Consider the following 27,066-nt stretch of genomic DNA (forward strand, 5'->3'; position numbering starts at 1 on the left):
CTCCCAAACGTACCAAATACCTAACATAAATAAATTTGGTAAGTAGTGGTGCATGGCATCCTGCCTGAAGGCAAATTTCTGAAACTTTCAGTACGAAAAAATATGTTTTTTTTAAAAAAAAACATCTAAGTTTTTTTGAAAACTGTGAAAAAAATCAGATTATTGCGAATTTTTGGGATTTGGAATTGCTGAAATAGGTTTTTTTTATACTCCAAAAAATTTTCATACTTTGTTTGAATTTTTCTGACAAATTTGAACTTTTTTTCAAAACAATCGTGCTACATGGCTGTTTTAGAAAATATATCGAAGCGCGTAAGCGCCGCCTCGCAGTCTATAGGAATAAGCATTGGTACTGAATCCATAGAAATGTAAACAAAATTTATACCTATTATTAAAATGTCTATAAAATATTTGATAACTTGATGTGCATATGTCTAATCATTTTTGACCGTCAAATGGCATTATTTTTTCTACTTTGGTCAGATTGAATTTTACGGTTTATTAAAATTGCATGAAAAGCTTACAAAAGTGTACAGATGATTAAATAATTGCTTACAAAAAACCATACATATCGAGACTCTAATGTGCGTTTGTGGAATCTCAAAAAATGTCTTACATTTCAATCAAGATATAGAAACGAATATGGATCGAACAGTAAACCATCAGCAATCCCAAAACTACGAAAGACCGTTATTGGATCCAGCAAATACAGCAAGATACCTCGCGAAGAAGGTCGGACCAATATGTTTACATCGGAAAGGTCTCGCTGCGTTCAACTTCATCAGTTTTCTGACTCAGACAGGAAGTAATATCATCTAGTAATAGTGCAATCTACAAGCCTCACTCAACCACATTCTGATGTCAAGAAACCTCCTAATTCATGGCAAGTAGTCAATTTCAAAAAAAGAAAAACTTCATTTGAACCATTAGGATAGATGTCAAATTCAACCGATTTTCGGCCCTTTCAACAATAGAAACAGCTATGCTGATGACAACTCAGTTAAACCGGCTCCAGTCAGTAAGCCCCTCCATATTTTATTTACGGAGTCGATATTAATGATATGTCGTAATCAATTAAATGAAATAATTCCGCACGATCAATATTTCCTGAGAATTTAGCTAACAATACATTTAAAATTCTATGTAATTCTGTCGACCATTTTCGAACTTTATCCAGACATCTAAAAGAACTAATGCCGTATATCATACATATCAATTAAACAGAAGAGAAGGCTTATAGGGTTGTTCTTAGAAATGTACACTTTTTGCTACACAAGCACAGATTGCAATTAAATAGAACTATTAAAACAGGGTCATGTCGTACGTAATATCCTAAATATTAGACATAGAATAACAAAAGAACCTCTTAATATGTTTTTTGTTGATCTGGAACCAAATAGAAATAACAAAAATATTTAAACATTTATAAATTATTCAACTGCATAATACGCGTCGAACCACCGAGAAAGTCCAACAACATTATACAATGCACTCGCTGTCAACTCTTTAATCACACCAAAAAAATGCAATAGATCATTTGCTTGCCTAAAATGCGGTGACAATCATAATACTAAGCTTGTACCAAAGATCCGAATGCTCCGGCATGTTGTTATTTTTGCGACGGTGCTCATCCAGCTAATTATCGCGGTTGTTCATACTTCCAAAAAATTAAAGAACAAAGAAACAAAACTTCAGTAAATCAATCAGTCATAAATCCAAATCCAAATAACCAAAATTTTAAAAAATTCTAATAATTCTAATTCTAATAATAAATAACAACACATTTCTCCGGCCTTAAATCCAACAATTCAAAATTCATCCTATGCAGACATTGCAAAAAACAATTACTCTGCTTCTAATCATTTACCTTCAAATCCTGATTCTGATTCTCTAGCAACACTTATTTTAGAATTTAAAAATATCTTCAATCAGCTTTTGCAACAGAACACCATAATAATAAATATGTTATCCACGTTAGTCAACAACAAAAGCAATGGCAAAAATAATTAAAATTGCTGAATGGAATGCCAACGGTTTAATACCTCACAAAAATGAAGTAGAATGTTTTTTAAAGTTAAACTTAATAGATATCTTATTAATCTCAGAAACTCACTTCACTGAAAAAAACTACTTCAAAATTTATAACTACACTACTTATAATTCAAATCACCCAAGTGGCAGGGCTCGCGGCGGTTCGGCTATATTAATCAAAAATAATATAAAGCATTTTGTTCTACCAAATATTTCTGTTGATTTTCTACAAGCAACTCAAATTTCTGTTGAAACAAATTTATATAATTTTTGTGTTTCTGCTGTTTATTGTCCACCAAGATTCAAAATTTCTTGTGCTCAGTTTTCTTCATTTTTCTCTCAATTAGGTAATAAATTTATCATTGGTGGTGACTTTAATTGTAAACATATTGCCTGGGGTTCTAGACTAACTACAGCCAAAGGAAAGATTCTTCATGCAGCCATAGGGCAAAATAACCTCTCCTTTATTTCAACTTGCAGTCCAACTTATTGGCCTTCTGACCCTACTAAAGTTCCAGACCTTTTAGATTTTTTTATTGTGAAAGGTATTGATCTTTCAAATCTCAATATTGAATCTAGTTACGATCTCTCTTCAGATCATTCTCCAATACTTGTGACGTTTAGCACATTTCCTACTCCAGTTATCAACAATCATATTCTACACAACAATCTTTCTAACTGGATTCAATTCAAATCCATACTTGATTCAAAATTATTACCAAAATCTAGGCCTACAAGCGTTATTGATATAGAAAATAATATAGATTATTTTTCTGAGATTGTACGTGAAACAACCAAGCAGATCACCCCGAACATTAATCCAAGAAATGATAATCTAATAATTCCGCAAGAGATTAAGAAGCTAATTGCACAGAAACGAAGAGCAAGACGTACCTGGCAACATTCTCATCTACCAACGGATAAGACATCGCTTAATCATCTCAATAACACGCTGAGGAAAAAAATGAAAGAATGGAAGAATTGTACATTCAGGTCGTATATATTGCAGTTAAATAGGTACGATAATTCCATATGGAAACCAATCAGAAACAAAAGTAAACCCCTACAACAAAACCCTCCTCTGAAAATAACCAACCAAAACGGATTCATTTGGGCAAAAAGCAACGAAGAAAAAGCGGAGGCATTTGCTGATCATCTAAGTAGCATTTTTAGCGCTCGAAATATTTCCCAGAATAATTTAATTAACAATTTCGTAAATCAACCCATACATTCTACACCGTTAGGACATTTTTCACCAAATGATGTCTTATGTGAAATAAAAAGGATAAAAAATAGATCTTCGCCAGGTATGGATAAAATTACTCCAAAGATGTTAAAAGAATTGCCTACAAAAGGTATTTTATATATAACAAATATTTTCAACGCCATACTTCAATACAATTATTGGCCCACAGCGTGGAAGACTGCAGAAATTATTATGATCGCTAAACCAAACAAAAACCATCACACTGCTAGTTCATACCGTCCTATCAGTCTTTTATCGATATTATCAAAAATTTTAGAGAGACTTTTGTTGCAGAGATTGTCAGAAGATCATTCGAATGATAGTTGGATTCCTCACCATCAGTTTGGCTTCAGAAAAAATCACTCTACAATTCAACAATGCAACAGAACGGTGCCTCGTATTCTTGAAGCCATGAATAGAAAGGAACACAGCGTAGCCGTATTCTTAGATGTCAGTCAGGCTTTTGATAAGGTTTGGCACTCAGGACTCCTATATAAAATCAAAACAACTTTTCCAAACTACTTCAATATCTTAAGCTCATATTTGCTTAATAGAAAATTTAGAATCAAAATTAAAGATGTGACTTCGAGCATCAGAAATATAGAATGCGGGGTACCACAGGGCAGTGTGCTAAGCCCTGTACTTTATCTTCTTTTCACAAACGATATGCCCACAGATGATCTTCTAACCATATGCACTTACGCCGATGACATAGCAATTATTTCATGCAATTCCGATATTAGAACAGCAACTTGTCAATTACAAAATTATTTATCTAGTCTCGAAAAATGGTTTTTAGATTGGAATATCAAAATCAATATCGAAAAATCTCAGCACATAATTGTTTCTCTAAAACATCACAACAGTCCACCTATCATCATGAACAATTCAATAATTCCACTATGCAATTCTGTTAAATATTTAGGCATGCACATTGATTCGAAATTGACATGGAGAACGCACATTGAATATAAAAAGAAAACAAATCCAACTGAAAATAAAAGATTTTTACTGGCTTTTTGGGAGGAAATCTGAAATCTCTCTTGATAACAAGGTACTTTTGTATAAAACTATCATAGTGCCCATTTGGACTTATGGAATCGAACTATGGGGTTGCTCTTGCAAATCTAACATAAACATCATTCAAAGGTGCCAGAATAAAATTCTGCGTATCCTTACTAATGCGCCTTGGTATATTTCGAATTTTTGCCTACATAAGGATTTGAAAATCTCAACAGTCAACGAAATGATCAAGATTAGAAGTTCATCTTTTAACAACAAATTAATCCAGCATACAAATCCTACAATTCAAGCGATTCAGGGACCGATAAGAAGATTGAGCAAGAAATGGCCTTCCGATCTACCAAACTCCTAGCCCAATGTCTGCACGCGTCCTGACGTAGTACGCGGCATACATCATCACGTCATCGTTCATTTATGTTATTATTTTTGTATTACTGTTTTAATTTGATTTTTATTTCAACTTTTTTCATTTTATATTCAATGTATTGCATTTTTTGTTTTTTGTATTTTTTTTTGCTCATATCAATTTTGTAAATAAGACATTAAAGTCTTGATTAACAAAAATAAATTGTAACAAAAAAAAAAAAAAAAAATCTACTTTTTTCACTCGATCTCTGGAACCGCTAGACCTGCTTTTTCAAGAATGTAAACGGTACTTCAGTTTGTCAATGCAAGTAAAATGTTTTTGGATTATTAGTCGGACGATCCATTCTCTTAAAAAATGAGTTACCGTTTTTGGCACTTTTTGCCCCGTATCTTCAGAATGGCTAGACCTGCCTTTGCCAAAAACTAATCAGCAAGTCTTCTTATCAATACGAATCGAATGTTATTTGAATTATTCAAATCGGTTGATCGGTGCTCCCAAAATCGTCGACGAAAATTTGTATCCGCACACAGACACATACATTTTTTAAAGGTTTGCCAAAATGTTTAGAAACCTTTGAAACGTAAATATATATAAATATTTTCATTTTCGATTTTTTGCGATTACTTTAACTTGCCTTACGGGAAGTTAATGACCGTCTATTTTTGTATCTTGCTGAAACTTTTACTGTTCTCGAACGTCTTCTGTTCTTCATTCCACACTCCTATCATTGTTTTGAATATGAAGAAACATAAAGAACGCCAAGTCGATGGTGTTGTTTTTGGAAAGCACAAGATAATAATATTTAAAGAGACCTCTCAGAAAGCATCACACCCATGACCAGAATCCACGAGGGATCTTGGCGAACGGTCATCGATGATGTTCAAACTCCAAATGAAGTTCGATCACCTTTCTCACGCTCAGGGTGCGATGCTACAACTCATCTTCGAGGTCGCATCAACTCCACTTTTGGGTGAAGAGATTGTGAAGACATACTACAGAAATGATCCTGTGAAGTATGATCTTGCCAAAACGACGTTTCGACCGAGGCAAGCCAAGTCCTTTCAGGCTTTTGCGGCGATCACAGGTTAACATAACGCAGGTATACGATGCGGTGACATCTAACATCTAACATTCCATTTTCAAGTTTTGCTTATAGAAGCATGATACATGATACATGATAGAACTTCATAATATGTATATTATTTTTTCTAATTTAGTATTTGTCATATTTTCTTTAATTTTATTTTTATCTGAAACTTATCGCAAAAAATTCGATTTGCAGATTTTATGTTACTTCTACATTTCAAGTCATTCTAAATCGAATGAGACAATATTTAGAAAAATTATATGTGTGTCAATTTTCATTTTCAATTTTTTCGCCATTACTATAACTTACCCAACGGGCAGTTAAAAAGAAAAACAACTAGTTGGTATTGGTATTTTGCCTTGAGGCAAGTTACATGAACTTCCCGATATTTTTAAATAATCGACTTAATCAACAAAAAATAAAATAATTTATAAGTGATTAAAAGTATTTCAAGTGGATTTATTACACATATTTGAAAACGAACGAACACGTGAACTTGGAGTATTTTCTAAAAGCAAATTTTCACAAATCAATCATTTTTATAATTAAACCAGTTTCCGTAGGACTTTAATGGTTTAATATGTTCATTAAGATCAAGTACTCTATCGTTATACCGCCTAATTTTAATTTTAACAAACGTCAAAAAAACAACTCATTTTTTCAAACTTTGATGAATTTTTAAAATTAAACTACTTGTCCTACGGCAGTCTTATTTCAGTAAGTTCTATAAGGCCATGATATATATCGCCAAAAAAGTTTCATAAAAAAATCGGTTTAAATTTTTTTTCTACAGTTAATTACAAGAAAACGGCTCGGTAGATTTTCACCTAAAACTAATCAGTATCATTCCCAACTAATATCTTTCGAACAGTTTTTGATTTTTTAAAATCGGTTCGGTAGTATAAGCTTAAATGTGGACGAAAGGTTTAACACTTTTTTCCAAATCACAAAGAAACGGCTCGGCCGATCGTCGCACAAAACTGGGAAACGATAATTCTCATCTAGATACATAAAATGGTTATTAAATTTCTGAAATCGGTTCAGGAGTTTTTGAGCAAACGTCGATGAAAGTTTTAATTTTGACAAATTCCAAAGAGACCATACTAATTTTTGCAAACTTTGACAAATTTTTAAAGCTAAACGAGTTGTCGTAGGAACGTAATATTTTAGTATGATCTAGAAGACTATGGTATTTACCGTCAAAAAAATAATAATAAAAATCAACGAAAAAAATTTTTTTTAACACCTTATTACAAGAAAACGACCCGGCCAATCTCTACCAAAAACTAATCAGGTCGATTCCCAACCAATATCTTTCGAACGATTTTTGAATTTTCAAAATCGATTCAGGATTGCGGGCTAAAACGTGGACGAAAAACTTTTCACTTTTCTGCTGTTTACGAAGAAACGGCTTGTCCGATCATCACGCAAAACTGACAAACAATAGTCCTCATCGAGATACATCGAATGGCTTTTAAATTTTGAAATCGGTCCAGCCGTTTTTGAGAAAACGGCGATTTACGGCAAATAATCTGTTGGTGCACACGCACACACACACACACATACTTTTTCCAAATTTGGTCTCATTCGATTCAGAATGGCTTGAAACGTCGAGAAAACATGAAATTAGCGAATCGGATTTTTTGATGAAAACAAACTTCTCCTTCGGGAAGTTAATAATCGAGGAATATTAAATGTTTTCAAATAGATTCTTATAAATATTGTAACATTGTCTACTATTTATAAGAATTATATAAATTGAATTGCAAAGTTGAAATAGTTTGTTTAAAGTATATTAGAACTTTAGTCATAATTAAATTTAAAATCTGAATTATTTTCGATATACAAAAAAATTGAAAAAAAAATTTGAAAAAAAAATATATTTTGAAAAAAAAATGTAAACAATTTTTTTCAAAACAAACAAACCTTCAAAACGTCGAGAAAAGCAAAAATTTTCATTTTCGGACCATTACTATAACTACCCTATGGGACGTTAAAAATACACTATACTAAGTACTAACTCATATCGACTAATAATGTCACTCGGATTATTTCTTTATGGCAATTATGCCGACAAGTGTAGAATGAGAAAGAGCTTTTTCGGCAGCTTGTTATATTTGTAAAATTTGGTCATCGCTTGATGCTGAAACAATGGATTGCTTATATTTTTAAAAGCATATTTTAACACCATAAATGTAAGCATAATTTTAAAATCGTTTTGTGTAAATCTACTAGGACAAGATGATAGGTTCTGCAACATGATTGGCCAGAACTAACAATAATTGTTAAACAATTATTATTTTTTAAAGACAATCGGGCGAGCCGATGAAATTACCAGAAAAGTACAATGGTTTCATTTGTTTTTTTTTTTATTACTAATATAATAAATATCTTACTATATATTTTTAATATTATTAATATTTATTTAATTTCGATTTCATTGTTTTAGTTTTTCTATTGTTTATTAGCTCAGTTTTTTCTAACAAGCGCTAACTCTTTTGTATACGCCAGGAAATCCAAATTCAGCACATCTGCATCCATAAGATACCACTCCAATCAAATAACTTTGATCAAATTTTCCAAAAATATTCTGTAATAACAAAAAGTGATATATGAGAACTACTATTTGTTAAGAATGGTTGATTTAAATGTTGAAATGAACGAGTAAATTATTGGAGAGCTTAACATCAAGTAAAATCGGAGATTTTACAGATTTTTATATCATTTTTGAAGTTAAATACCACGTCATTATCAGTGGATATTAAATTTTTACAACTGCCAGTTATAGAAACTCATTTCTCTAACCGTTAGAGTCTAACGCATTTTGCCTAACGATAGCATAAACGTGCATGTTACGCCCTCTATAAACAACAAGAGATGATAATGAAACGACAGATGTCTCCGCATCGTATACCTGCGTTAACCTGTAATCGCCGCACAAACCTGAAAGAATTTTACCTGTCTCGGTCAAAACGTCGTTTCGTCAAGATCATACTTCACAGGATCATTTCTGTAGTATATCTTCACAATCTCTTCACTCAAACGTGGAGTTGATGCGACCTCGACGATGAATTGTAGCGTCGCACCCTGAGCGTGAGAAAGGTGATCGAACTTCATTTGGAGTTTGATCATCATCGATGACCGTTCGCCAAAATCCCTCGTGGATTTTGGTCATGGGTTTGATGCTTTCTGAGAGGTCTCTCTTTTCAACAATATACATTTAACTTGACTGAATTCCAGAAACGACGCCAACGTCTTTGTGTGTGATTCTTCTAATTCAAAATAGAGATAGGAAGAAGTAATTAACAACAACACGTTCGGTGGGAACAGTAAGAAGTCTCCCGATGATACAAAAATTTACAGTGAATTTGTTTAAATTGGTTATGACCTAATCTTGAATAAACACCGTTGATAAGGGTAGTCAAATCATTTTTCGTAATTAAGTAGTTATTAGTAACTAGCAAACCCGACGAACTCCGTTTCGCCACCAAATGGTTTCGTGAGAAAGATGAAGAATTTTTTTGTTTGTTTTATATTTGAAAAGGAAATTTTTTTTATTACACAACAGGAATGAATTTATTTCGATTACAAAAATAAAGTGTTTTTTAGTTGAACTTCTCTAAGTGAATAAAAGTAAATCCGCAAATTATCCGTTTCATGGAAGTGGTCTTTGGTAAACCACATTTTTTGTTTTTTGGTCTGACGTTAACACAAACTAAGCGGATGGTTTTCCAACTCGTGAACAGGCAACGTATAACTGCCCATCTGATAGATAATGATTTTCTAAATAATCTGTTTGAAATTTATCCCGCAAACACTAAGCGATTGGCCTTGCGACTTGTTAGTTGTCATTGCGAACGCAAGGCGAACTGGAAATTGCAATCTCGCATTAAGGCACGATGCCATGCACACTTATTTTCTTAGCTATAAACCGTGCGGAGCTCGAGACTTTTCAACGAATGCAAAATTGTCGAAATCGGTTCTTGCGTTCTGGAGTTATATCGTCAGGAAGGAAAACCCAACTTTTATATATATATATATATATATATATATATATATATATATATATATGTAGATATATGTAGATAATCTATTTGAAATTATTTAAAACAATTGTTGATTATTTTCATTACTCGAATTTTTAATTACGGTGCGTGAAGTTCCAGCAATTTGCATTAGGGCACGATGCCATGCCCAACTAATTTTCTTAGCTATAAACCTTGCGGAGCCCGAGACCTTTCCAACGAATGCAAAATTGTCGAAATCGGTTCGTGCGTTCTGGAGTTATTTCGTCAGGAAGGAAAACCCGACTTATTTTTATATATATAGAAGATAACTCGTTCTACACAATGAATTCTATATCATCATGCGCCGTTAATTATTATTAGGCTCCTTTTTTAAGCAAGATAATTTGTTACTACGATAAAATACAGTACAAATACAATACCGTTTATAAGGGTAGTCAGATCACATTATATATTACTAGTTCTACACGATGAATGCTATAGCACCGTCTAGTATTACGCTGTTTTAAGCCATGTGCTTGTCCAAGTTAATTTGTGACTACGGTAAGAAAAGATAAGAGATAAGATATTTCGTAATACAAAAATACCTAAAGAATCAGTTACTCATTACTTTGACCAGGTATAATAAATACAAAAACCTAAGGTTATATTAAATTAAATTCAAAGTTTGTCGCCCGCATGTGGTTTTCGGAAATTTTGAAAATCAGCTTTAATATTTTTTATTTAGACAATTTTTTAACCTGTTTTAATTGAGAGTTCATAACCGCTGGACCTGCCTTCTCAAAAATTTTATCATTTGTTCATCTTGTCAATACAAGTAAAATGTTTCTGAATGATTAAAATTGGACGCTCCGTTCTCTTTAAAACTGAGTTACCGTTTTCGGCACTTTCTGCCCCGTATCTTCGAAACGGCTAGACCTGCTTTCGCAAAAAACTAACCAGCACCTTATCAATGCAAATCGAATGTTTTTTGAATTATTCAAATCGGTTGATCGGTGTTCCCGAAATCGTTGACGAAAATTTGTGTATCCGCACACAGCCACACACATACATCAATTTTTTCTAAGGTTGCCAAAATGTTCAAAAACTTTTGAAACGTAAAGATAAATTTTTATTTTCTATTTTTTTGCGATTACTATAACTAGCCCTACGTGATGTTAATAAGTTAAAAAAATGTCATTTGGCGGTCAAAAATGTTTATTGGACATATGTACATCAATTATCAGACATTTTAAAGAGATTTTAATAATGTGTACACATTTTGTGTAAATTTTTTTGGGTTTTCTTCTACCAAGATTTTTAAATACTGTACGGAAAGTTCAAGTAATTTGCCTTAAAGCATGATGCCATCATGCACCCCTCACCACACCAGTTTTCTAATTTAATTCGTACACATAGCTATTTTTTATCGTTAATCAAGCTGGCAAAGAGAAATTGTTAAAAAAAAAACTGTTATTGACGCCATTTTCCGATATGGCGGCGCCAGTCATACATTAGTTTAAAGAGACCTCTCAGAAAGCATCACACCCGTGACCAAACCCACAAAGGATTTTGGCGAACGGTCATCGATGATGATCAAACTCCAAATGAAGTTCGAGCACCTTTCTCACGCTCAGGGTGCGATGCTACGACTCATCGTCGAGGTCGCATCAACTCCACGTTTGAGTGAAGAGATTGGGAAGACATACTACAGAAATGATCCTGTGAAGTATGATCTTGACGAAACGACGTTTCGACCGAAACAAGCCAACTCCTTTCAGGCTTGTGCGGCGATTACAGGTTAATGTAACCCAGGCATACAAAGCGGTGACATCTACTTTTTCATTTTCAACTCTTGTATATGCGCGTTTATGCTTTAGTTTGGTAGTTTCTTTGTAAATCGAAGAAAAGTGAAAAACTTTTCGTCCACGTTTTTGCGCGCCTTTCTGGCGCTCTACTGCAGGTAGTTTAATTTTAAAAATTCATCAAATTTTGAATAAATATTTCAGTCAAGATTAGTGCCTAAAGTCGCTTTTGTGATAAAAAAGTCAATCAAGTCAATTAGAAATGGCTTTGGAATTACAAAAAGTAAATGAACAGTCTACAATATTTTTCTTGTTTTGTAAAAAATTTTACCATTTATTTAAATCATTGAATAATATTTAGAACTACGTACATGATTTCCTATAGAAATATAAACAAAATTTGTACTTATTATTAAAACTCTATAAAATATATGATAGTTTGATGTGCATATGTCTTATAATCATTTTGTCCGCCAAATGGCATTTTTTACTATTTTCATTTCGAAACCGCTAAATCAGCGTACCCAAAAATTTAATCAGATCCTTATTTTGTCAATACAAGTACAATGTTATTTGAATTATTGAAATCGAAGGCTCCGTTTTCTCAAAAACTACGCTTTTTATCTACCCCGTATCTTCGAAACGGGTAGACCTGCCTCTGCCAAAAATTAATTAAAACATCTGCTTTCAATAGGAATCGAATGTTTTTGAAGTAGACCTACATAACTTACATACACGCACATGCATGTTTTCTGAAGTACCTACAAAATATCAGAAACCTTGACCGTGAACGTGAAGATATGCAAGTATTTATTAAGGCCTGTTACTACTAGCCCCTTTCACGATACGGTCCTAGCAGCCATACTTCAAAATTGATCTACAGCACACGACTCATAATTTATCGTACTAACCGATCGACTTAATGTCAAATCATCAGGCCATCAGTAGTCAATCAATATTTATATTTGATAAAATTTACTCACAAATCAGCTCTATGAGCAACAATGAGCAGCGGTGAGCACATGTCTTCTAGTAATTAGAGCACCACCACATAACCATTTAGTTGATCCATTTTCTCCACGGTAGCCTAAAGCGGCAACCCAGGGCCATTCTCCTACAAATTTGGATGTTTTGTGTAATAAATAATATTTTAACTTAAACTATTTAAATTATATTTTCCATTTATTAAATCATCATATTACGGATATTATTTTCATGTAAATTCTATACTTTGCTCTCTTATTTATTTAAATTTACGTTATTATTTATCAATATTACTAGATGTTAACTATTTAACAGTTGTAATAAACATTGTAATTAAAAAAAAAATTATAAATCCGTAGATATTTCTGATCTTTTTATTGGTTGAGAAAATTCTCGAAAAAATCTAAACAAAAATGAGTCAAATATTATTAACTTCCCGAAGGAGAAGTTTATGTTTTCATCAAAAAATCCGATTTGCTAATTTTATGTTTTCTCGACATTCTGAATCGAATGAGACACAAATTGGAAAAAGTATGTGTGTGGGTGTGCGTGTATGTGAACAGATTTTTTTGCCGTAAATCCACGTTTTCTCTCAAACGGCGGACCGATTTCAAAAATTCAAAAGCCATTCGATGTATCTCGATGAGGACTATCGTTTGCGCTACGGCCGATCGGCCGTTCTTTGTAAATCGCAGAAAAGTGAAAAAATTTTTCGTCCACGTTTTAGCCCGCAATTCTGAATCGATTCTGAAAATTCAAAAACCGTTAGAAAGATATCGGTTGGGAATCGTGCTATACTAGTTTTTGGTGCAGAGTCTGGCCTGCCGTTTTCTTGTAAAAAAAGTTAAAAAAAAAATCTACAATTTTTCTTATTATTTTTTTGGCGGTAGATACCATAGTCTTCTAGATCATACTAAAATATTACCGCCCTACGACAACTCGTTAGCTTTAAAATCGTCAAAGTTTGCAAAAATGGTGTTGTTTTGTGTTTTTTGCATTTGTTAAAATTAGACCTTTCATCGACGTTTGCTTTGCTCAAAACGCCTGAACCGATTTGAGAAATTTAAAAACTATTCGATGTATCTCAATGAGCAATATAGTTTGTCAGTTTTGTGACACGATCTGCCGAGCCGTTTCTTTGTAATTTGAAAAATAGTGTTAAACATTTGTCCACATTAAGCTCATTCTACCGAAGCGATTTTAAAAACTCAAAAACTGTTCGAAAGATATTAGTTGGGAATAATACTGATTAGTTTTAGGTGAAAATCTTCCGAGCCTTTTCTTGTAATACCTATTGAAAAAAAAAATTAAGCGATTTTATGAAACTTTCTTTGGCGATGTATATCATGGTCTTATAGAACTTACTGAAATAATACCTTAATAGGCCTTACGACAAGTAGTTTAATTTTCAAATTCATCAAAATTTGAGAAATGAGTAGTTTTGTTGACATTGCTAAAATTAAAATTAGATGATTTACTTGGTACAACGATAGATTACTTGGTCTTAATGAACATACTAAACCATTAAAGTCCTACGAAAACTTATTTAATTAAAAAAATTATTGATTTGTGAAAATTTGCTTTTAGAAAATACCCCGAGTTAACGTGTTCATTCGTTTTCAATTATGTGTAATAAATCCTCTCGGATACTCCTAATCACTCATAAATTAATTTGTTTTTATTGATTAATAAGTCGATTATTTACACATATCGAGAAGTTCATGTAACTTGCCTCAAGCTAAATAACATACCAACTAGTTTGGGCATTTTTTTAATTATAAATTTCGAAAAAATATCTTATCTTCTAAGAAAAATTTTCAGCTAAAATTCTAAAGCTCATTTATATAGTTAATAATTTTTAACTTTTAGTTATTTAGTTTATACAATTCTTATGAAAATTAGACAATATCCTTCACTTCAAATGCGGTTGGTTAAGTTTTATTTATTTACTCTTCATGTAAACCAATATAAATATCGTCGTTGGATTTATAAACCTTTATATTTTGTCTATAAAATATACAAATTATGAAATTTACTGCGTTTATAATAATACATTTGGAACTATTTAATATTTATTTCATATAATGGAAACTATTTAATTCATTACTGGACGTACGGAAAGTTCCAGCCATTTGCCGTGAACCACTAGTTCAAATTCGGTTTTTTTCTATTCAGAATGACTTGAAACATCGAGGAAACGTAAAACTAGCAAATCAGATTTTTTTGCAAAAGCAAACTTCTCCTTCAAAAAGTTAAATATTGTTTATGCCACATTTAGTTTCATGTTTCATATGACTACCATTTGCATTAGCTAGATAAATATCATTATCAAGTTTGAAAAAAATTTCAGAAAGCATGATAAATGCTGAATTGGAAATAAATGACATATTATGAAGTTCCATCATGTACTCGTTATAGGAACTCGTTCACCTAATGCACTTTTCTAACTATAGAATAAACGCGCATAATACTTACAACACTCATTCTATAAACATCAAGAGTTGAAAATGGAATGTTAGATGTTAGATGTCACCGCATCGTATACCTACGTCACGTTAACCTGTAATTGCCGCACAAACCTGAAAGGATTTTGCTTGTTTCGGTCGAAACGTCGTTTCGGCAAGATCATACTTCACAGGATCATTTCTGTAGTATGTCTTCACAATCTCTTCACTCAAAAGTGGAGTTGATGCGACCTCGACGATGAGTCATACCATCGCACCCTGAGCGTGAGAAAGGTGATCAAACTTCATTTGGAGTTTGATCATCATCGATGACCGTTCGCCAAAATCCCTCGTGGAATCTGGTCATGGGTGTGATGCTTTCTGAGAGGTTTCTTTTAAACTTCATATTATTGTGGTGATGACCTTTTTGCGAATTTTAGCTTCGCACCTAAACAATATTGCAGTGAGCATAAAATTATGTGCAAAATGCAACAATACTACTGTTTTCGCGCAGAGTCATCGTTTTAAATATCGAAAATCTTTGAAAAGTAAGTTGTGTGCTAGCTCGTTTTTTTTCACGGGGTCTGTTGTGATTTTATTTGATTCGGAACACTTACAAAAATAATATTTGTGAATTTGTTGGCAAACTAAAAAAACAACTAAATTTATTCCTAGGAGTCGTAATTTTCAAATGTACAGTTTTTCTTGATCTACTTCTTCACTTTGAGTATGAGCTTTTCCTGGTTTAAAAAAAATGTTCAGTTGGAGTTCGAGCAATATGTAAGATGAGTAAATCAATATCTTCACCAACTACAAAAGTACTTTGTCACACTAAATTGCTTCATCGCTGTTTCAATAATTAGTCATCAGCATCATTATTAGCATGTTTAACTGATATTTTTTTAACAGTAAATTTAGTTTTGAACATTGAAATGAACCGTGATTTGTTTGTGACTATTTGCGAGGAACTGCTCGAACTCGAACTGAACAAATTATTCATTTCTTTAAACCAGGAAAAGCTTATACTCAAAGTGAAGAAGAAGAAGATCGAGAAAAGCGAGACGAAAAAGATGTCGAAACATTTGTAAATTATAACTCCCTGGAATAAATTTTGTTGCTTTTTCGCAAAAAGGTCATTTTTTGACTTTTGACCTTGTGCCATTTTTTTTAGCTCGCATCGGATCGATGAGGACATTTGAGATTTCTTTTATAACATTTTTAAACAATTTTGTTAAGTTATTAATTATTGTAACCCTGATTCAATTAGAATGAAAAATGGAATAAAAAGTATAAAATATATAGATTAGCGATGCATGCTGCAAATGCATTTTATTTTTGTAGGTTCTGTGGTGTGGTTGGTCATCACATCTGCTTTACGCGCAGAAGTAAAATTGACCGGGCTCACAATCAATTTAAAAATAAGTTGACGTTTTTTGTATCTCGCTGAAACTTTAACTGTCCTTGTATCTATCATTCCTTAGTTTTTTTTAGTTTTTATTTCTGTTTTATTACAATACATTACAATATAGTATACAATAACCATGATTTATGAGCTTACTACTAAAAATCTATCATTCCTTTGAATAAGAAGAAACATTAAAAGTGCATAAAATTGGGGCGTCGTTGTTATTGAAACGCTGTCAAGATAATACAATAATATAAAGTTTAAAAGAGACCTCTCAGAAAGCATCACACCCATGACCAGAATCCACGAGGGATTTTGGCGAACGGTCATCGATGATGATCAAACTCCAAATGAAGTTTGATCACCTTTCTCACGCTCAGGGTGCGATGCTACGACTCATCGTCGAGGTCGCATCAACTCCACGTTTGAGTGAAGAGATTGTGAAGACATACTACAGAAATGATCCTGTAAAGTATGATCTTGCCCAAACGACGTTTCGACCGAAGCAAGCAAAATCCTTTCAGGTTTGTGCGGCGATTACAGGTTAACGTGCCCCAGGTACACGATGCGGTGACATCTAACATCTAACATTCCATTTTCAAGTTTTGCTTATAAAAGCAGCGTTGAGCGTAAATGAGTACATGATACACAACTTCATAATATGTACATTATTTTTTCTATTTCAATATTCGTCATATTTTCTTTAATTTTATTTTTACCTAGCTAATACAGATAGTAGTTACGTGAAACATGAAATTAAATATTACATGTCACATAAAATACGATTTTTAACTTCCCGAAGAAGTTTGTTTTCGCCAAAAAATCAGATTTGCTGATGTTATGTTTTCTCGAAGTTTCAAGTCATTCTAAATCGAATGAGACAATATATAGAAAAAAAAAGTGTGTGTATGTGAGTCGAGCTTTATTTTCGATTTTTTTTGCGATTACTATAACTTACCCTACGGGAAGTTCAAAAAAAAAACTAGTTTAAAAATTTGGGCAATACATTATGAAATATCATCAATAATTACACAGATCCACAATATAAAAAAGTTGTCTGTATAGGGTGTACGACCTATCTTTTCCAATTTAGTGCTTACCGCCAAACACAAGTCAAAATGGGGGTCAAATGGCAAAAAATTGAATAAATGTAAAAAAAACGACAAATCTCGGATCTAGTCATTCTTCTGCATACTAATCAAAATCTTATAATTACTGTCGCTTACTGTTTTTTCACCTCAAATGAGTATTGAATTTCAATTAAAATATCTATTATTTTTTTTGTATAATTCAGTAGTAATTTGCAAATATATTTTTTCCCCATTGCCCCTGAGTGATCTGAAACTATGTTCCAAATTGTATATATAACTAGTGGTGTATGGCATCATGCCTTAAGGCAAATTGCAGAAACTTTCCGTACCAAAAATTAAATTTTATAAAAAAAGATTCTTTGAAAAAAATTGATTTTTGAGAAATTTTAAATTTTTGAAAAAAAAATAACTTTTTTTAAAAAAAATAACTTTTTTTTAAAAAAAACTTTTTTTTTAATTTGAAATATTCTGGAAATTTTGAACTTTTTTTAAAGCAATCGCACTGCTTTAAATGCTTAGAGAATAAATATAGAAGCGCGTAAGCGCCGCGTCGCCGTCTAACAAACAAACGATGTCTAACAAAACAAAGATCTCCGAAACTGCTAGCCCTGCCTTCTCAAAAATTTAATCAGTTCTTCATTTTTCAATACAAGTCAAATGTTTTTTGAATTCTTAAAATCGGTTGCTCCGTTCTTCTCGATCAGCCTTCGCCAAAAACTAATCAGCACGTCTCCTCATCAATACTAATCGAATGTTTTTTTGAATTATTCAAATTGGTTGATCGGTGTTCCCAAAATCGTCGACAAAAATTTGTATCCGCACACACACACGTACATCCATTTTTTCTAAGGTATGCCAAAATGTTCAGATACTTTTGAAACGTAAAGATATATAAAAATTTTTATTTTCAATTTTTTGCGATTACTATAACTTACCCTATGGGAAGTTAAGAATGTATTGGCAAAATACTGCTGTATTCTACAAAAAAATAGTAGATCATTTACGTGACTACTAAAATTATTATATCTTAAGTATCATGCAGAAGAAATACTAGATCGAAAATTTTGTCAATTTTTATTATTTTTTCAATTTCCAATTTTACCCGCAATTTTGACTTTAGATTAGTGTCCAGCGGTAAAAAGTACATTTGAAAACATATGCCGCACACCCAATACAGACAACTTTTTTTACTTTGTATTAAATAATCACATTACAAAATATCCAAATTAAAAAAATACAGTGTACTGAAAAGTAGTAAACAATACAACGAATGGACACACAAAACAAGAAACATTAAAATATTTCATCTAGTTTTAGATTTTTTTTTTTGAACAGCAATCAGAACTATCCTTAGTGTTCAATAAGTCCTTAGTCTAAGTTCTTAGTCTTGGGACATAATTTCATTACCTATTGTTATAGGAAAGCCAACCAAGTGGTTGTTATAGATTAAATATTTAGCCCCAAAATATATTTTCACTTGAAATTATTTTTAGATATATATTTCGAAGTGAACGATACTAGAACCTAAAACTTTGTAATTACAAGACCTATGCTTATCTCATTAAATTTCCTCCTTCTTACCGAATCAAATTTATATAATATATGATATAAATTAATTTTATTACCTTGCTTAGATGTAATTCCACCTATGAATGCAAATCCACCGTGATCCCGCAAGTTTCTACTTCTGTTTCCACATTGCTGCAATTCACCACTAGGAAGTTCAAATCTGTTTTCAATTTTCTCATTTTTTTCTGGGTTTGGTTCATCAAATGGAGAATGCCCAACAGGGCAACATACCTAACAAATTTCGTATTAACAATATAAATATGTTTGTTTCATACATTTTTTTCATTCAGGACATAAATATGAGTAACTACTTTAACATTAATTACTTATTGATATACAATGAATATATAATATACCTACAATTATTATGGAGTATTTTTCCTAAATAATAACTATCACAAATACAGGAAGATATGTATATAATATGGGACTATTTATTAGGCGGAAGTCGCCTAGTGGCAGACACCTAAGGTTATTTATAAGTAAATCAAAAAATATTTTATGAAATATTCATTAACTTATGACCTATGTTAGATAACAAAGTTAGAAATCAAACTAAATTAAATAAATTAACTAAATAAACAAAACTATATTAACAAAAATGAAAAATAATTAATACTATCAATCAAACTTTGGTAAAAAAATATGATTTTAAAAAGTGGCACCTAGTACCGGACATTTCAAAACCACATATGTAGCCATCTCCACATTCTGGAATGTCTGCACATGTGTGTTTGAAGAATATTCTTAGATATTGCAAAAAAAGTCACTATTCATCACACTTCTGGCTGGGCCACACCAATGCTCTCAGCTGGTGCATTCACCATAAGCTCTTCATTCTTTGACTAGGATATACGAAAAATGGGGGTAAGCAGTGATCGTTAGCACTCATACTGAACAAAATCAAATAATCGAAATAACTACGTAAATTTTCACAAGCAATATCAATATTTCTTCTGTCCGACACTAAGGGACGACTTAGTGTCCGGTGCTAAGGGACAGACATTTTCGTTCATTTAGCGGCACCTACTAAAATTGTTTAAAAGATCATTTTACGGATAAAAATCAAGTACTACTTTTATATTTGCACTCAAATGTAAATGTATCAATATTCTACCTTTCACTTGTATTTTGAAATAAAAAGATCTATACTCGCTTAGAGCGTCCGGCGCTAGGTGCCGTCCGGCGTTACGGGATCCTTTCCTATAATCCATGCGTGTTTTCAAATCAATTCAATTCAGAAATAAATATTTCATTACAATCATGTAATATACTGCTATATATTAATATAACAGTACTTTCGTAGACAAAAATTTAAAGTATATGATATAGGTGTGGCAAAACAAATCTGAAAAAAATACCAACATATTTTCCATTGATAGTGTGTTCCATTTACCGCTTTTGGTTGATAGGGATATAGTTTGACAAGACATTTTTGCCGTGCCAGACTATCTAATGACTAAATTGCCGGAGGTACTATGGTCGCGATTCTAGATTTGAGGTAAAAATTCTCCGTTAGCTTATTAGATTATTCGTGTGCTGTTGGTATGTCTGACTGTTTACAAATGTGTTCGGTAGGATAGTAACAGTTGCAGTGCCCTGTTCTATGTAGTCTGTATTTTTTTAGAATCACTTTTATTTTGTCCATGTCTGTCAGTTTGGTGGCGTTTATGAACCATTTGTTGGCGTGATCTGTTAGTATGTCATTGTGTTTCTGCAATTTTGCAATCAGTAGTCTGTGAATGTCGATAATTTTGTGTTTGCGTCAGTGGGAATGTCGCATATGTAGGCGGTCCCAGGATGAAGCTTTGCGTTACTCCCGTTGCACCCTGTTAAATGCCAATTGTCAATATGTACTGAGAAGATGCGGTTTAGAAGAAAATGAAAATAATAATATTGTTATGCAGGGTGAAAAGTTAGGGTTCAATAATTTCCTCTCATCCACATGCCTTCTCGAAGTCGACCAATATTATCGGGTATGGTTTTGTCTGTTAAAGTTAAGTACGGTGATTTCTATAAGTTGGATCTGATGTCGATTGCTGTTTTTTGAACCCTGGTGGTGTGTATCTAGTATATTTTGTTTTGTGTTATGTGTCTGTTGATGAGTTTGAGCCGTAAAATTTTAGTTAGATCGCTCATTGTTGTGAGGTGGCTGTTGGGTCTGTAGTTCTGTTTCATGTTTGGCTGTTTCTCTGATTTTAGTACGAGAAATATCGTGGATTTATTCAAATAAGAAAGCAGCAACATCCAGTACTTAGTTATTATCCGGTTTGTTATAGGGTAAGTAGTATTAGTGCGTTTGTAAATAGTTCTTTCCGCAAAATGTTTTGTAGTTCACTTGGTTCTTGTACTTTCCACTTGGATGGTTTTTGTTTATGATTTTGAATTTCCAAACTGTGGGAGGGCCTATATGTATAGGTGGGTTGCTATCCTTGTATTGTTCATTACAATTTCAAATGTTTTTCTATTAGTCTCGTTTCGGGTTTGCGTTTGACATATAGACGCTTTCTTTGTGAATGTCTTTAACGTTTGTTGCCAATACTTTAGCTACTGACATCGTGGCAAGTATAAGTATATAAAAATTTAAATAAAAATATTCAATTTGAATTTACATTACCTTGGGTCCTAGTTGATCAAAACCACAAGCTGATTGTTTTAAGTAATTTAATATGTTTTCATCATCTCTGGAGGTTGGAAGTAGTTTCATGAGAGAATCACAAGAACGAATGCTAATACATGCTCCAAAAAATTTTGCGGTGTTTTGCACTGCTGCAGGCATTCCTCAAAATCTAAAAATTAATATATTATAGAATAAAAATTTTTTTGACTGAAGATTTATATAAATATAAAAAATAAGCTGATAAAATGCAAACAAATAAAATTGTTTATGGCAAGATGCAAGATACCGTAAACAAATGCCACTTAGTCAGTCTTAAAATATACACTTAAAAAAATTAAATAAAATCATAAAAAATATATTTTAAATTTCTCATGATTATTGACAATGGCAATCATTAACTTTTCTCAGTTTATTAGACTAATAACCGAATAATCGTACTATTATGTAATATGGTTAATGGCAACTCAAACACTATAATACGTAAGAGGAACAATCATGCTATATTATAGCGTGGTGTGTGTTTAATATTGAAACACATACTTTTTTATGTATTTTACACGTTTTTGCTAATATTTCAGAATATAAAAACACACAAAATAGTTTCATTAATCTGAGAATTTTCAACAAAATATGAAGTAAATGGAAATATTTATTGATTGAAAATCTTTCTTGATCTGTGCAATGAACTAGTTTTGAGTGAAATCTTTTACTTGATGTTGCATAAATTTGATTTTTTCATAAAATCGTAATTTAGAAACTTTATGATATGAATTTCGAACAGAATATAATCTCAGTAATTTCGATCAGAAAAATTTTAGGCATAAAGTATTTTTACAAAAGTGGAACTGAAATAACAGTAATGTCTATTGCTGAAACTTCTCGTATCAAAAATTAATTTTTTTAAAAACCCTCTAACATTATTTGATTACTTTGAGAATTTTGAAATTTAAAAAAAATATTTTTCCTATATTTCAACATTTTTTTACACTTTGAATTTTTCTGAAATTTAATTTTTTCAAAGCAATCATGTTGTGTGGCTGTTTAAGAGAAAAAATATCGAAGCGCGTAAGCGCCGTATCGCAGCAGAACATGTTAACAAAATTCATACTATTATTAAACTCTCTATAGAATATCTAATAATTTGATGTGCTGATAAGTATAATGGTGATTACCAAATGGCATTTGTTTTTACTTTTTTCACTTTGAAACTGTTAGACCTACTTTTGCAAAAACTCAAACGGTACTTCATTTTGCCAATACAAATAAAATTATTTTTGCACCGTATCACCGGACCTGCCTTTGCCAAAAATGAATCATCACGTCTCCTTATCAATACGAATCGAAGGATTTTTGAATCATTTTAATCGGTTGATCCGTACTCCTGAAATTTTCGACAAATTTGTATCCGCACACACACATGCACACACACTCACATACATCCATTGGTGAATTAGTTTTTGGCGAAGGCAGGTCTAGTCGTTCCGAAGATACGGGGCAAAAAGTGCCAAAAATGGTATCTCAGTTTTTAAAAGAACGGAGCGTCCGATTTTAATAATTCAAAAAACATTTTACTTGTATTGACAAGATAGAAGAACTTACCAAATTTTCATGAAAGCAGGTCTAGCGGTTTCGGAGATCTAATAAAAAAAGTAAAAAAAAGTGCTATTTGGCGGTCAAAATTGATCATTAGACATATGCGCATAAAATTATCAGATATTTTACAGAATTTTAATAATAAGTATAAATTTTGTTCACATTGCTATGGTTTCCGTACCAATGTTTATTCGTTAGACGGCGACGCGGCGCTTACGCGCTTTGACATTTCGTCTCTATGCAGTTAAAGCAGTACGATTGCTTTGAAAAAAAGTTCAGAATTTCCAAAATATGTCAAAATAAAGAAAAAACATTTTTTTTTCAGAAACATTTTTTTTTTCAAAAAAAAGTAATTTTTTGTCAAATTTATAGTTTCTCAAAAATCTATTTTTTTATTAAATACATTTTTTTCAAAAATGTTAATCGTTTTTAAAAAATAATAATTTATGACACGGAATGTTCCAGCAATTTGCCTTAAGGCACGATGCCATGCGCCCCACTAGTTTTCGATTTTTTTGCGATTACTATACTTACTCTACTCTATAATTTTTTCTCTAATGATTGCCTAATTTAATACAAATAAATAAAAAAACAGAGGACCCCACGTATCTTATTGAAATAAATAAAAAATAAAATAACTAAACACAAACAGTTATGAAATTATTGGTATGTATATTACTGATATCAGTAGTCAGTAATTATTCACATATGAAGAAAAAAATATTTGAAGGTAAACTGGTATTCCCGGTTAATGTTGAGAATCTTATTGAATCGCATATTCGTTGAAATCATTGAATTCATTCATTGAATCATATTAAAATATTAAATTAATAACAAAATATGTTATAGATACAAGACAAAATATTTATAGTACTACCTACAGTTAAGTATAATAAATGTTAAATTAATCAAATTGTCGTTATATAAATAAAATGGTATGCGGCAAACATTTATGAAATTTACTCATAAAAAATTATGAAAAAAAATTAATAATTTTACTATTGTATAGTTAAAAGCCTATTAATGCATAAACTATTAAAATTAATTGCAAAGAAAAAAAGATAATATATAAAAAAGTAGTCGATAACTTTTACTGTACAGATTGATAAGTGTAAGCATTTTATTTTATAGATTTACAAAAAAAACTTTTAACTCATGCATTTTGGTTTCACAGTGTGATCAGAAATTTAATATTTAACAATGTAGTCACAATTAACAAACTTAATACAAAAGAAATTTCTTATAAAATGTCAAAATCGAATTTTTAAAATATAAATTTTTCAGAAACAATTTGCGACTAATATGTAAAATAATTTCTCAGTTTCATAAAATTAGATTGGACTGACGACCATACAGGGGAACTACTACAACACTTTGGAAACATCATAAAACTTTCCGAAAAAGTTTATGTTTTCATAAACCGATTTGCTAATTTTATGTCTTCTCGACGTTTCAAGCCATTCTGAATCGAACGAGATGAAATTTGGAAAAAGAGTGTATGTGTGTGTATGTGAACAGATTTTTTGAAGTAAAACTTCTATAGGCGCGACTAGGGTGTAAATCCGTACAAATGCAACGGAAGTCCGTTACCACCGAACTGTTCGTCATTCGCTCTCGATTAAATCATTTCTATACGGCTCGATTGTGATTAGTCGTCGTGTATGAGAATAGAGATCTGTCGTTGTATGCATGCCGGCAACAACGTTGTATGCGTACTGATATCAACAAGGAAATCGACATAGATAAATAAACATTTTAAAATTACATTGTAGTACAAATCTTGATTTAATGAAAAATGCATGAATCAGAAGAATATTTCACCCTGTTTCTTGAAAACAATAAAACAAATGAAAGATTTGTGCCGTGTACTAAACGTAAGTTCATTGATTAGAAATTATTTCTATATTATTCGTAGTTTCTATAAACCATTGAAGTTATTAAAATGAAAAATATTTTTTAGGCAAAACAGATATTACAGCTGTTCATAGAATGAGATTATATCGACAGCGAAAAAGTAAAAAAATACAAGCAGTCAATGAATGTATGTTAATTTTAATTACATGAAGTTCTTCAAACACAATTACATGATGAGTGAAGTTGTGAAAACAATATTTGTTTAGGCGTTGTTTAACATAATCACTCTGTGAACGAATATTATAGAATTTATTAATCAGCAATTACTTCATTTCTCTAATGAAAGTTCATTTCTAAATACTAATTACAATGACAAACCGATCGTGTCATTTTTGAAGTATGACTTTAATTACATTATTGTTTTTAAATATTATACATATTTTTAATGCTATTATAAATATATAATTTATAATTTATCATTATATAAATATGTATAATGGTTGACACTAATAAATGTGTGCATCACACGAGTATTACCATATTACTAATAAACATTATTCAAAATTGTTATATGATGTATTTATTCTTACTTAAGAGCCATTTTGTACAGTAGAAATAAGTTTTACTTCAATCGCGTGTGAACCTTACGCGCACTCTTTTTTTATTTTTGTAGTTAACAGATAGCAACAAAAAAACAAAAGTTTGATGATGCACAACTTATAAATATTTAAAAATAAAAGTTGAAATAATGTGGAACCATTGGGCTTACCTTGTCCTGCAGTTTCACCAATAACGATCAGAAAAATTATTGCAATACCTACAATTGTTTTTTGCACAATTTTACACATATTAGAATAATAAAAATTGGAAGTTCTGAATATATAGCAGAACGATAAAATTGTAACCACTAAAAATTTTGCAATAGATTTACTTTAATTGACGATAAGTAATTACCAATATCATAAGTAACACCTTTAATTTTGCAAATTAAAGTTTATCCATTTCACTCATATATAATGTATTTTGCATATTTACTTGACAAGTTCAAAAATAATTTATTGAGTTGCTATCAATGAAGTATTTTATGAGTGAGTTACACGTGTAAAGTTGCAAATAATACTGACTCTTATTCAGATGTTTATTCCAATTTATATCCGATAAAAACGCGCAAAGAAGAGACCTAATATTTACACTTGAAAACAGGTCTTTGAAAAATAAAGTAAAAATATACATAAAAATCCGTTATAATCATCAAGAGCGGTGACAAATTTGTACGAAAACAGAAGTTCTCAAATCGATGCAAAAATAAAAAGTTCAACAACAACTTCTATAAATAAATAATGTCTTAACTTTTTTCCTCTTTTTATTTCCTTTTTGCTATTTTTTAAAAATTAAAGATATCTCAACAAATTTGCTGAATCTAGTTTCATCTAATTAAATTTTTCGTTTCAATAAATGATATTTTTATCCTTCAGTACCATGAATATGATAGTGGTGTATGGCATTGTGCTTTAAGGCAAATTGCTGGAACTTTCCGTTTCGTGATAAATATTCCCAGAACATGAAATAATTTTAAATATATTATTATAATACAGTAACCTTCATTTTTTGTATTTTATAGACAAAAGATAAGAGCTTAAATAATAATAATAAATTTGACGATGACGTTTATATAAGTTCACATGAAAAGTCAATAAACAAAACTTAATGAATCGGTTGACCTATATTTGCATAAAGCTAATCATCATTTCTCCCAATCATTTTGAATTAAATGTTTTTGAATGATTCAAATCGGATGCTCCGTACTCTTAAAATTTCGATTTCCATTTTATGCACTCGTTGCTTCGTATCTGCAAAACGGCTGGACCAACTTTTGCAAAAACTAATCAGCACATCTAGTTATCAGAAGAAACCGAATGGTGTTTAAATAATTCAAATCGGTT

At 31.5% G+C, this 27,066-nt stretch overlaps 5 non-coding genes across 5 annotated transcripts; 2 read left to right on the top strand and 3 right to left on the bottom strand.

Moving 5' to 3' along the window:
- Window positions 1-5,477: 5,477 nt before the first annotated feature.
- LOC113381673 lies at window positions 5,478-5,690 on the bottom strand. Its single transcript, XR_003367560.1, has one exon. It is a non-coding gene; the product is annotated as a small nucleolar RNA U3 (small nucleolar RNA).
- Window positions 5,691-8,739: 3,049 nt separating this feature from the next.
- On the top strand, window positions 8,740-8,952 carry LOC113381675. Its single transcript, XR_003367562.1, has one exon. It is a non-coding gene; the product is annotated as a small nucleolar RNA U3 (small nucleolar RNA).
- A 2,333-nt stretch (window positions 8,953-11,285) lies between these two features.
- LOC113381674 lies at window positions 11,286-11,497 on the bottom strand. The gene has a single exon (XR_003367561.1). It is a non-coding gene; the product is annotated as a small nucleolar RNA U3 (small nucleolar RNA).
- Window positions 11,498-15,168: 3,671 nt separating this feature from the next.
- On the top strand, window positions 15,169-15,381 carry LOC113381676. The gene has a single exon (XR_003367563.1). It is a non-coding gene; the product is annotated as a small nucleolar RNA U3 (small nucleolar RNA).
- Window positions 15,382-16,665: 1,284 nt separating this feature from the next.
- On the bottom strand, window positions 16,666-16,878 carry LOC113381672. The gene has a single exon (XR_003367559.1). It is a non-coding gene; the product is annotated as a small nucleolar RNA U3 (small nucleolar RNA).
- Window positions 16,879-27,066: the final 10,188 nt, after the last annotated feature.

Source organism: Ctenocephalides felis, unplaced genomic scaffold, assembly GCF_003426905.1.
Source record: "Ctenocephalides felis isolate EL2017-DRISC unplaced genomic scaffold, ASM342690v1 CF-g0.4_SCAFFOLD_02980, whole genome shotgun sequence".
In the NCBI taxonomy this organism is placed as follows: domain Eukaryota; kingdom Metazoa; phylum Arthropoda; class Insecta; order Siphonaptera; family Pulicidae; genus Ctenocephalides; species Ctenocephalides felis.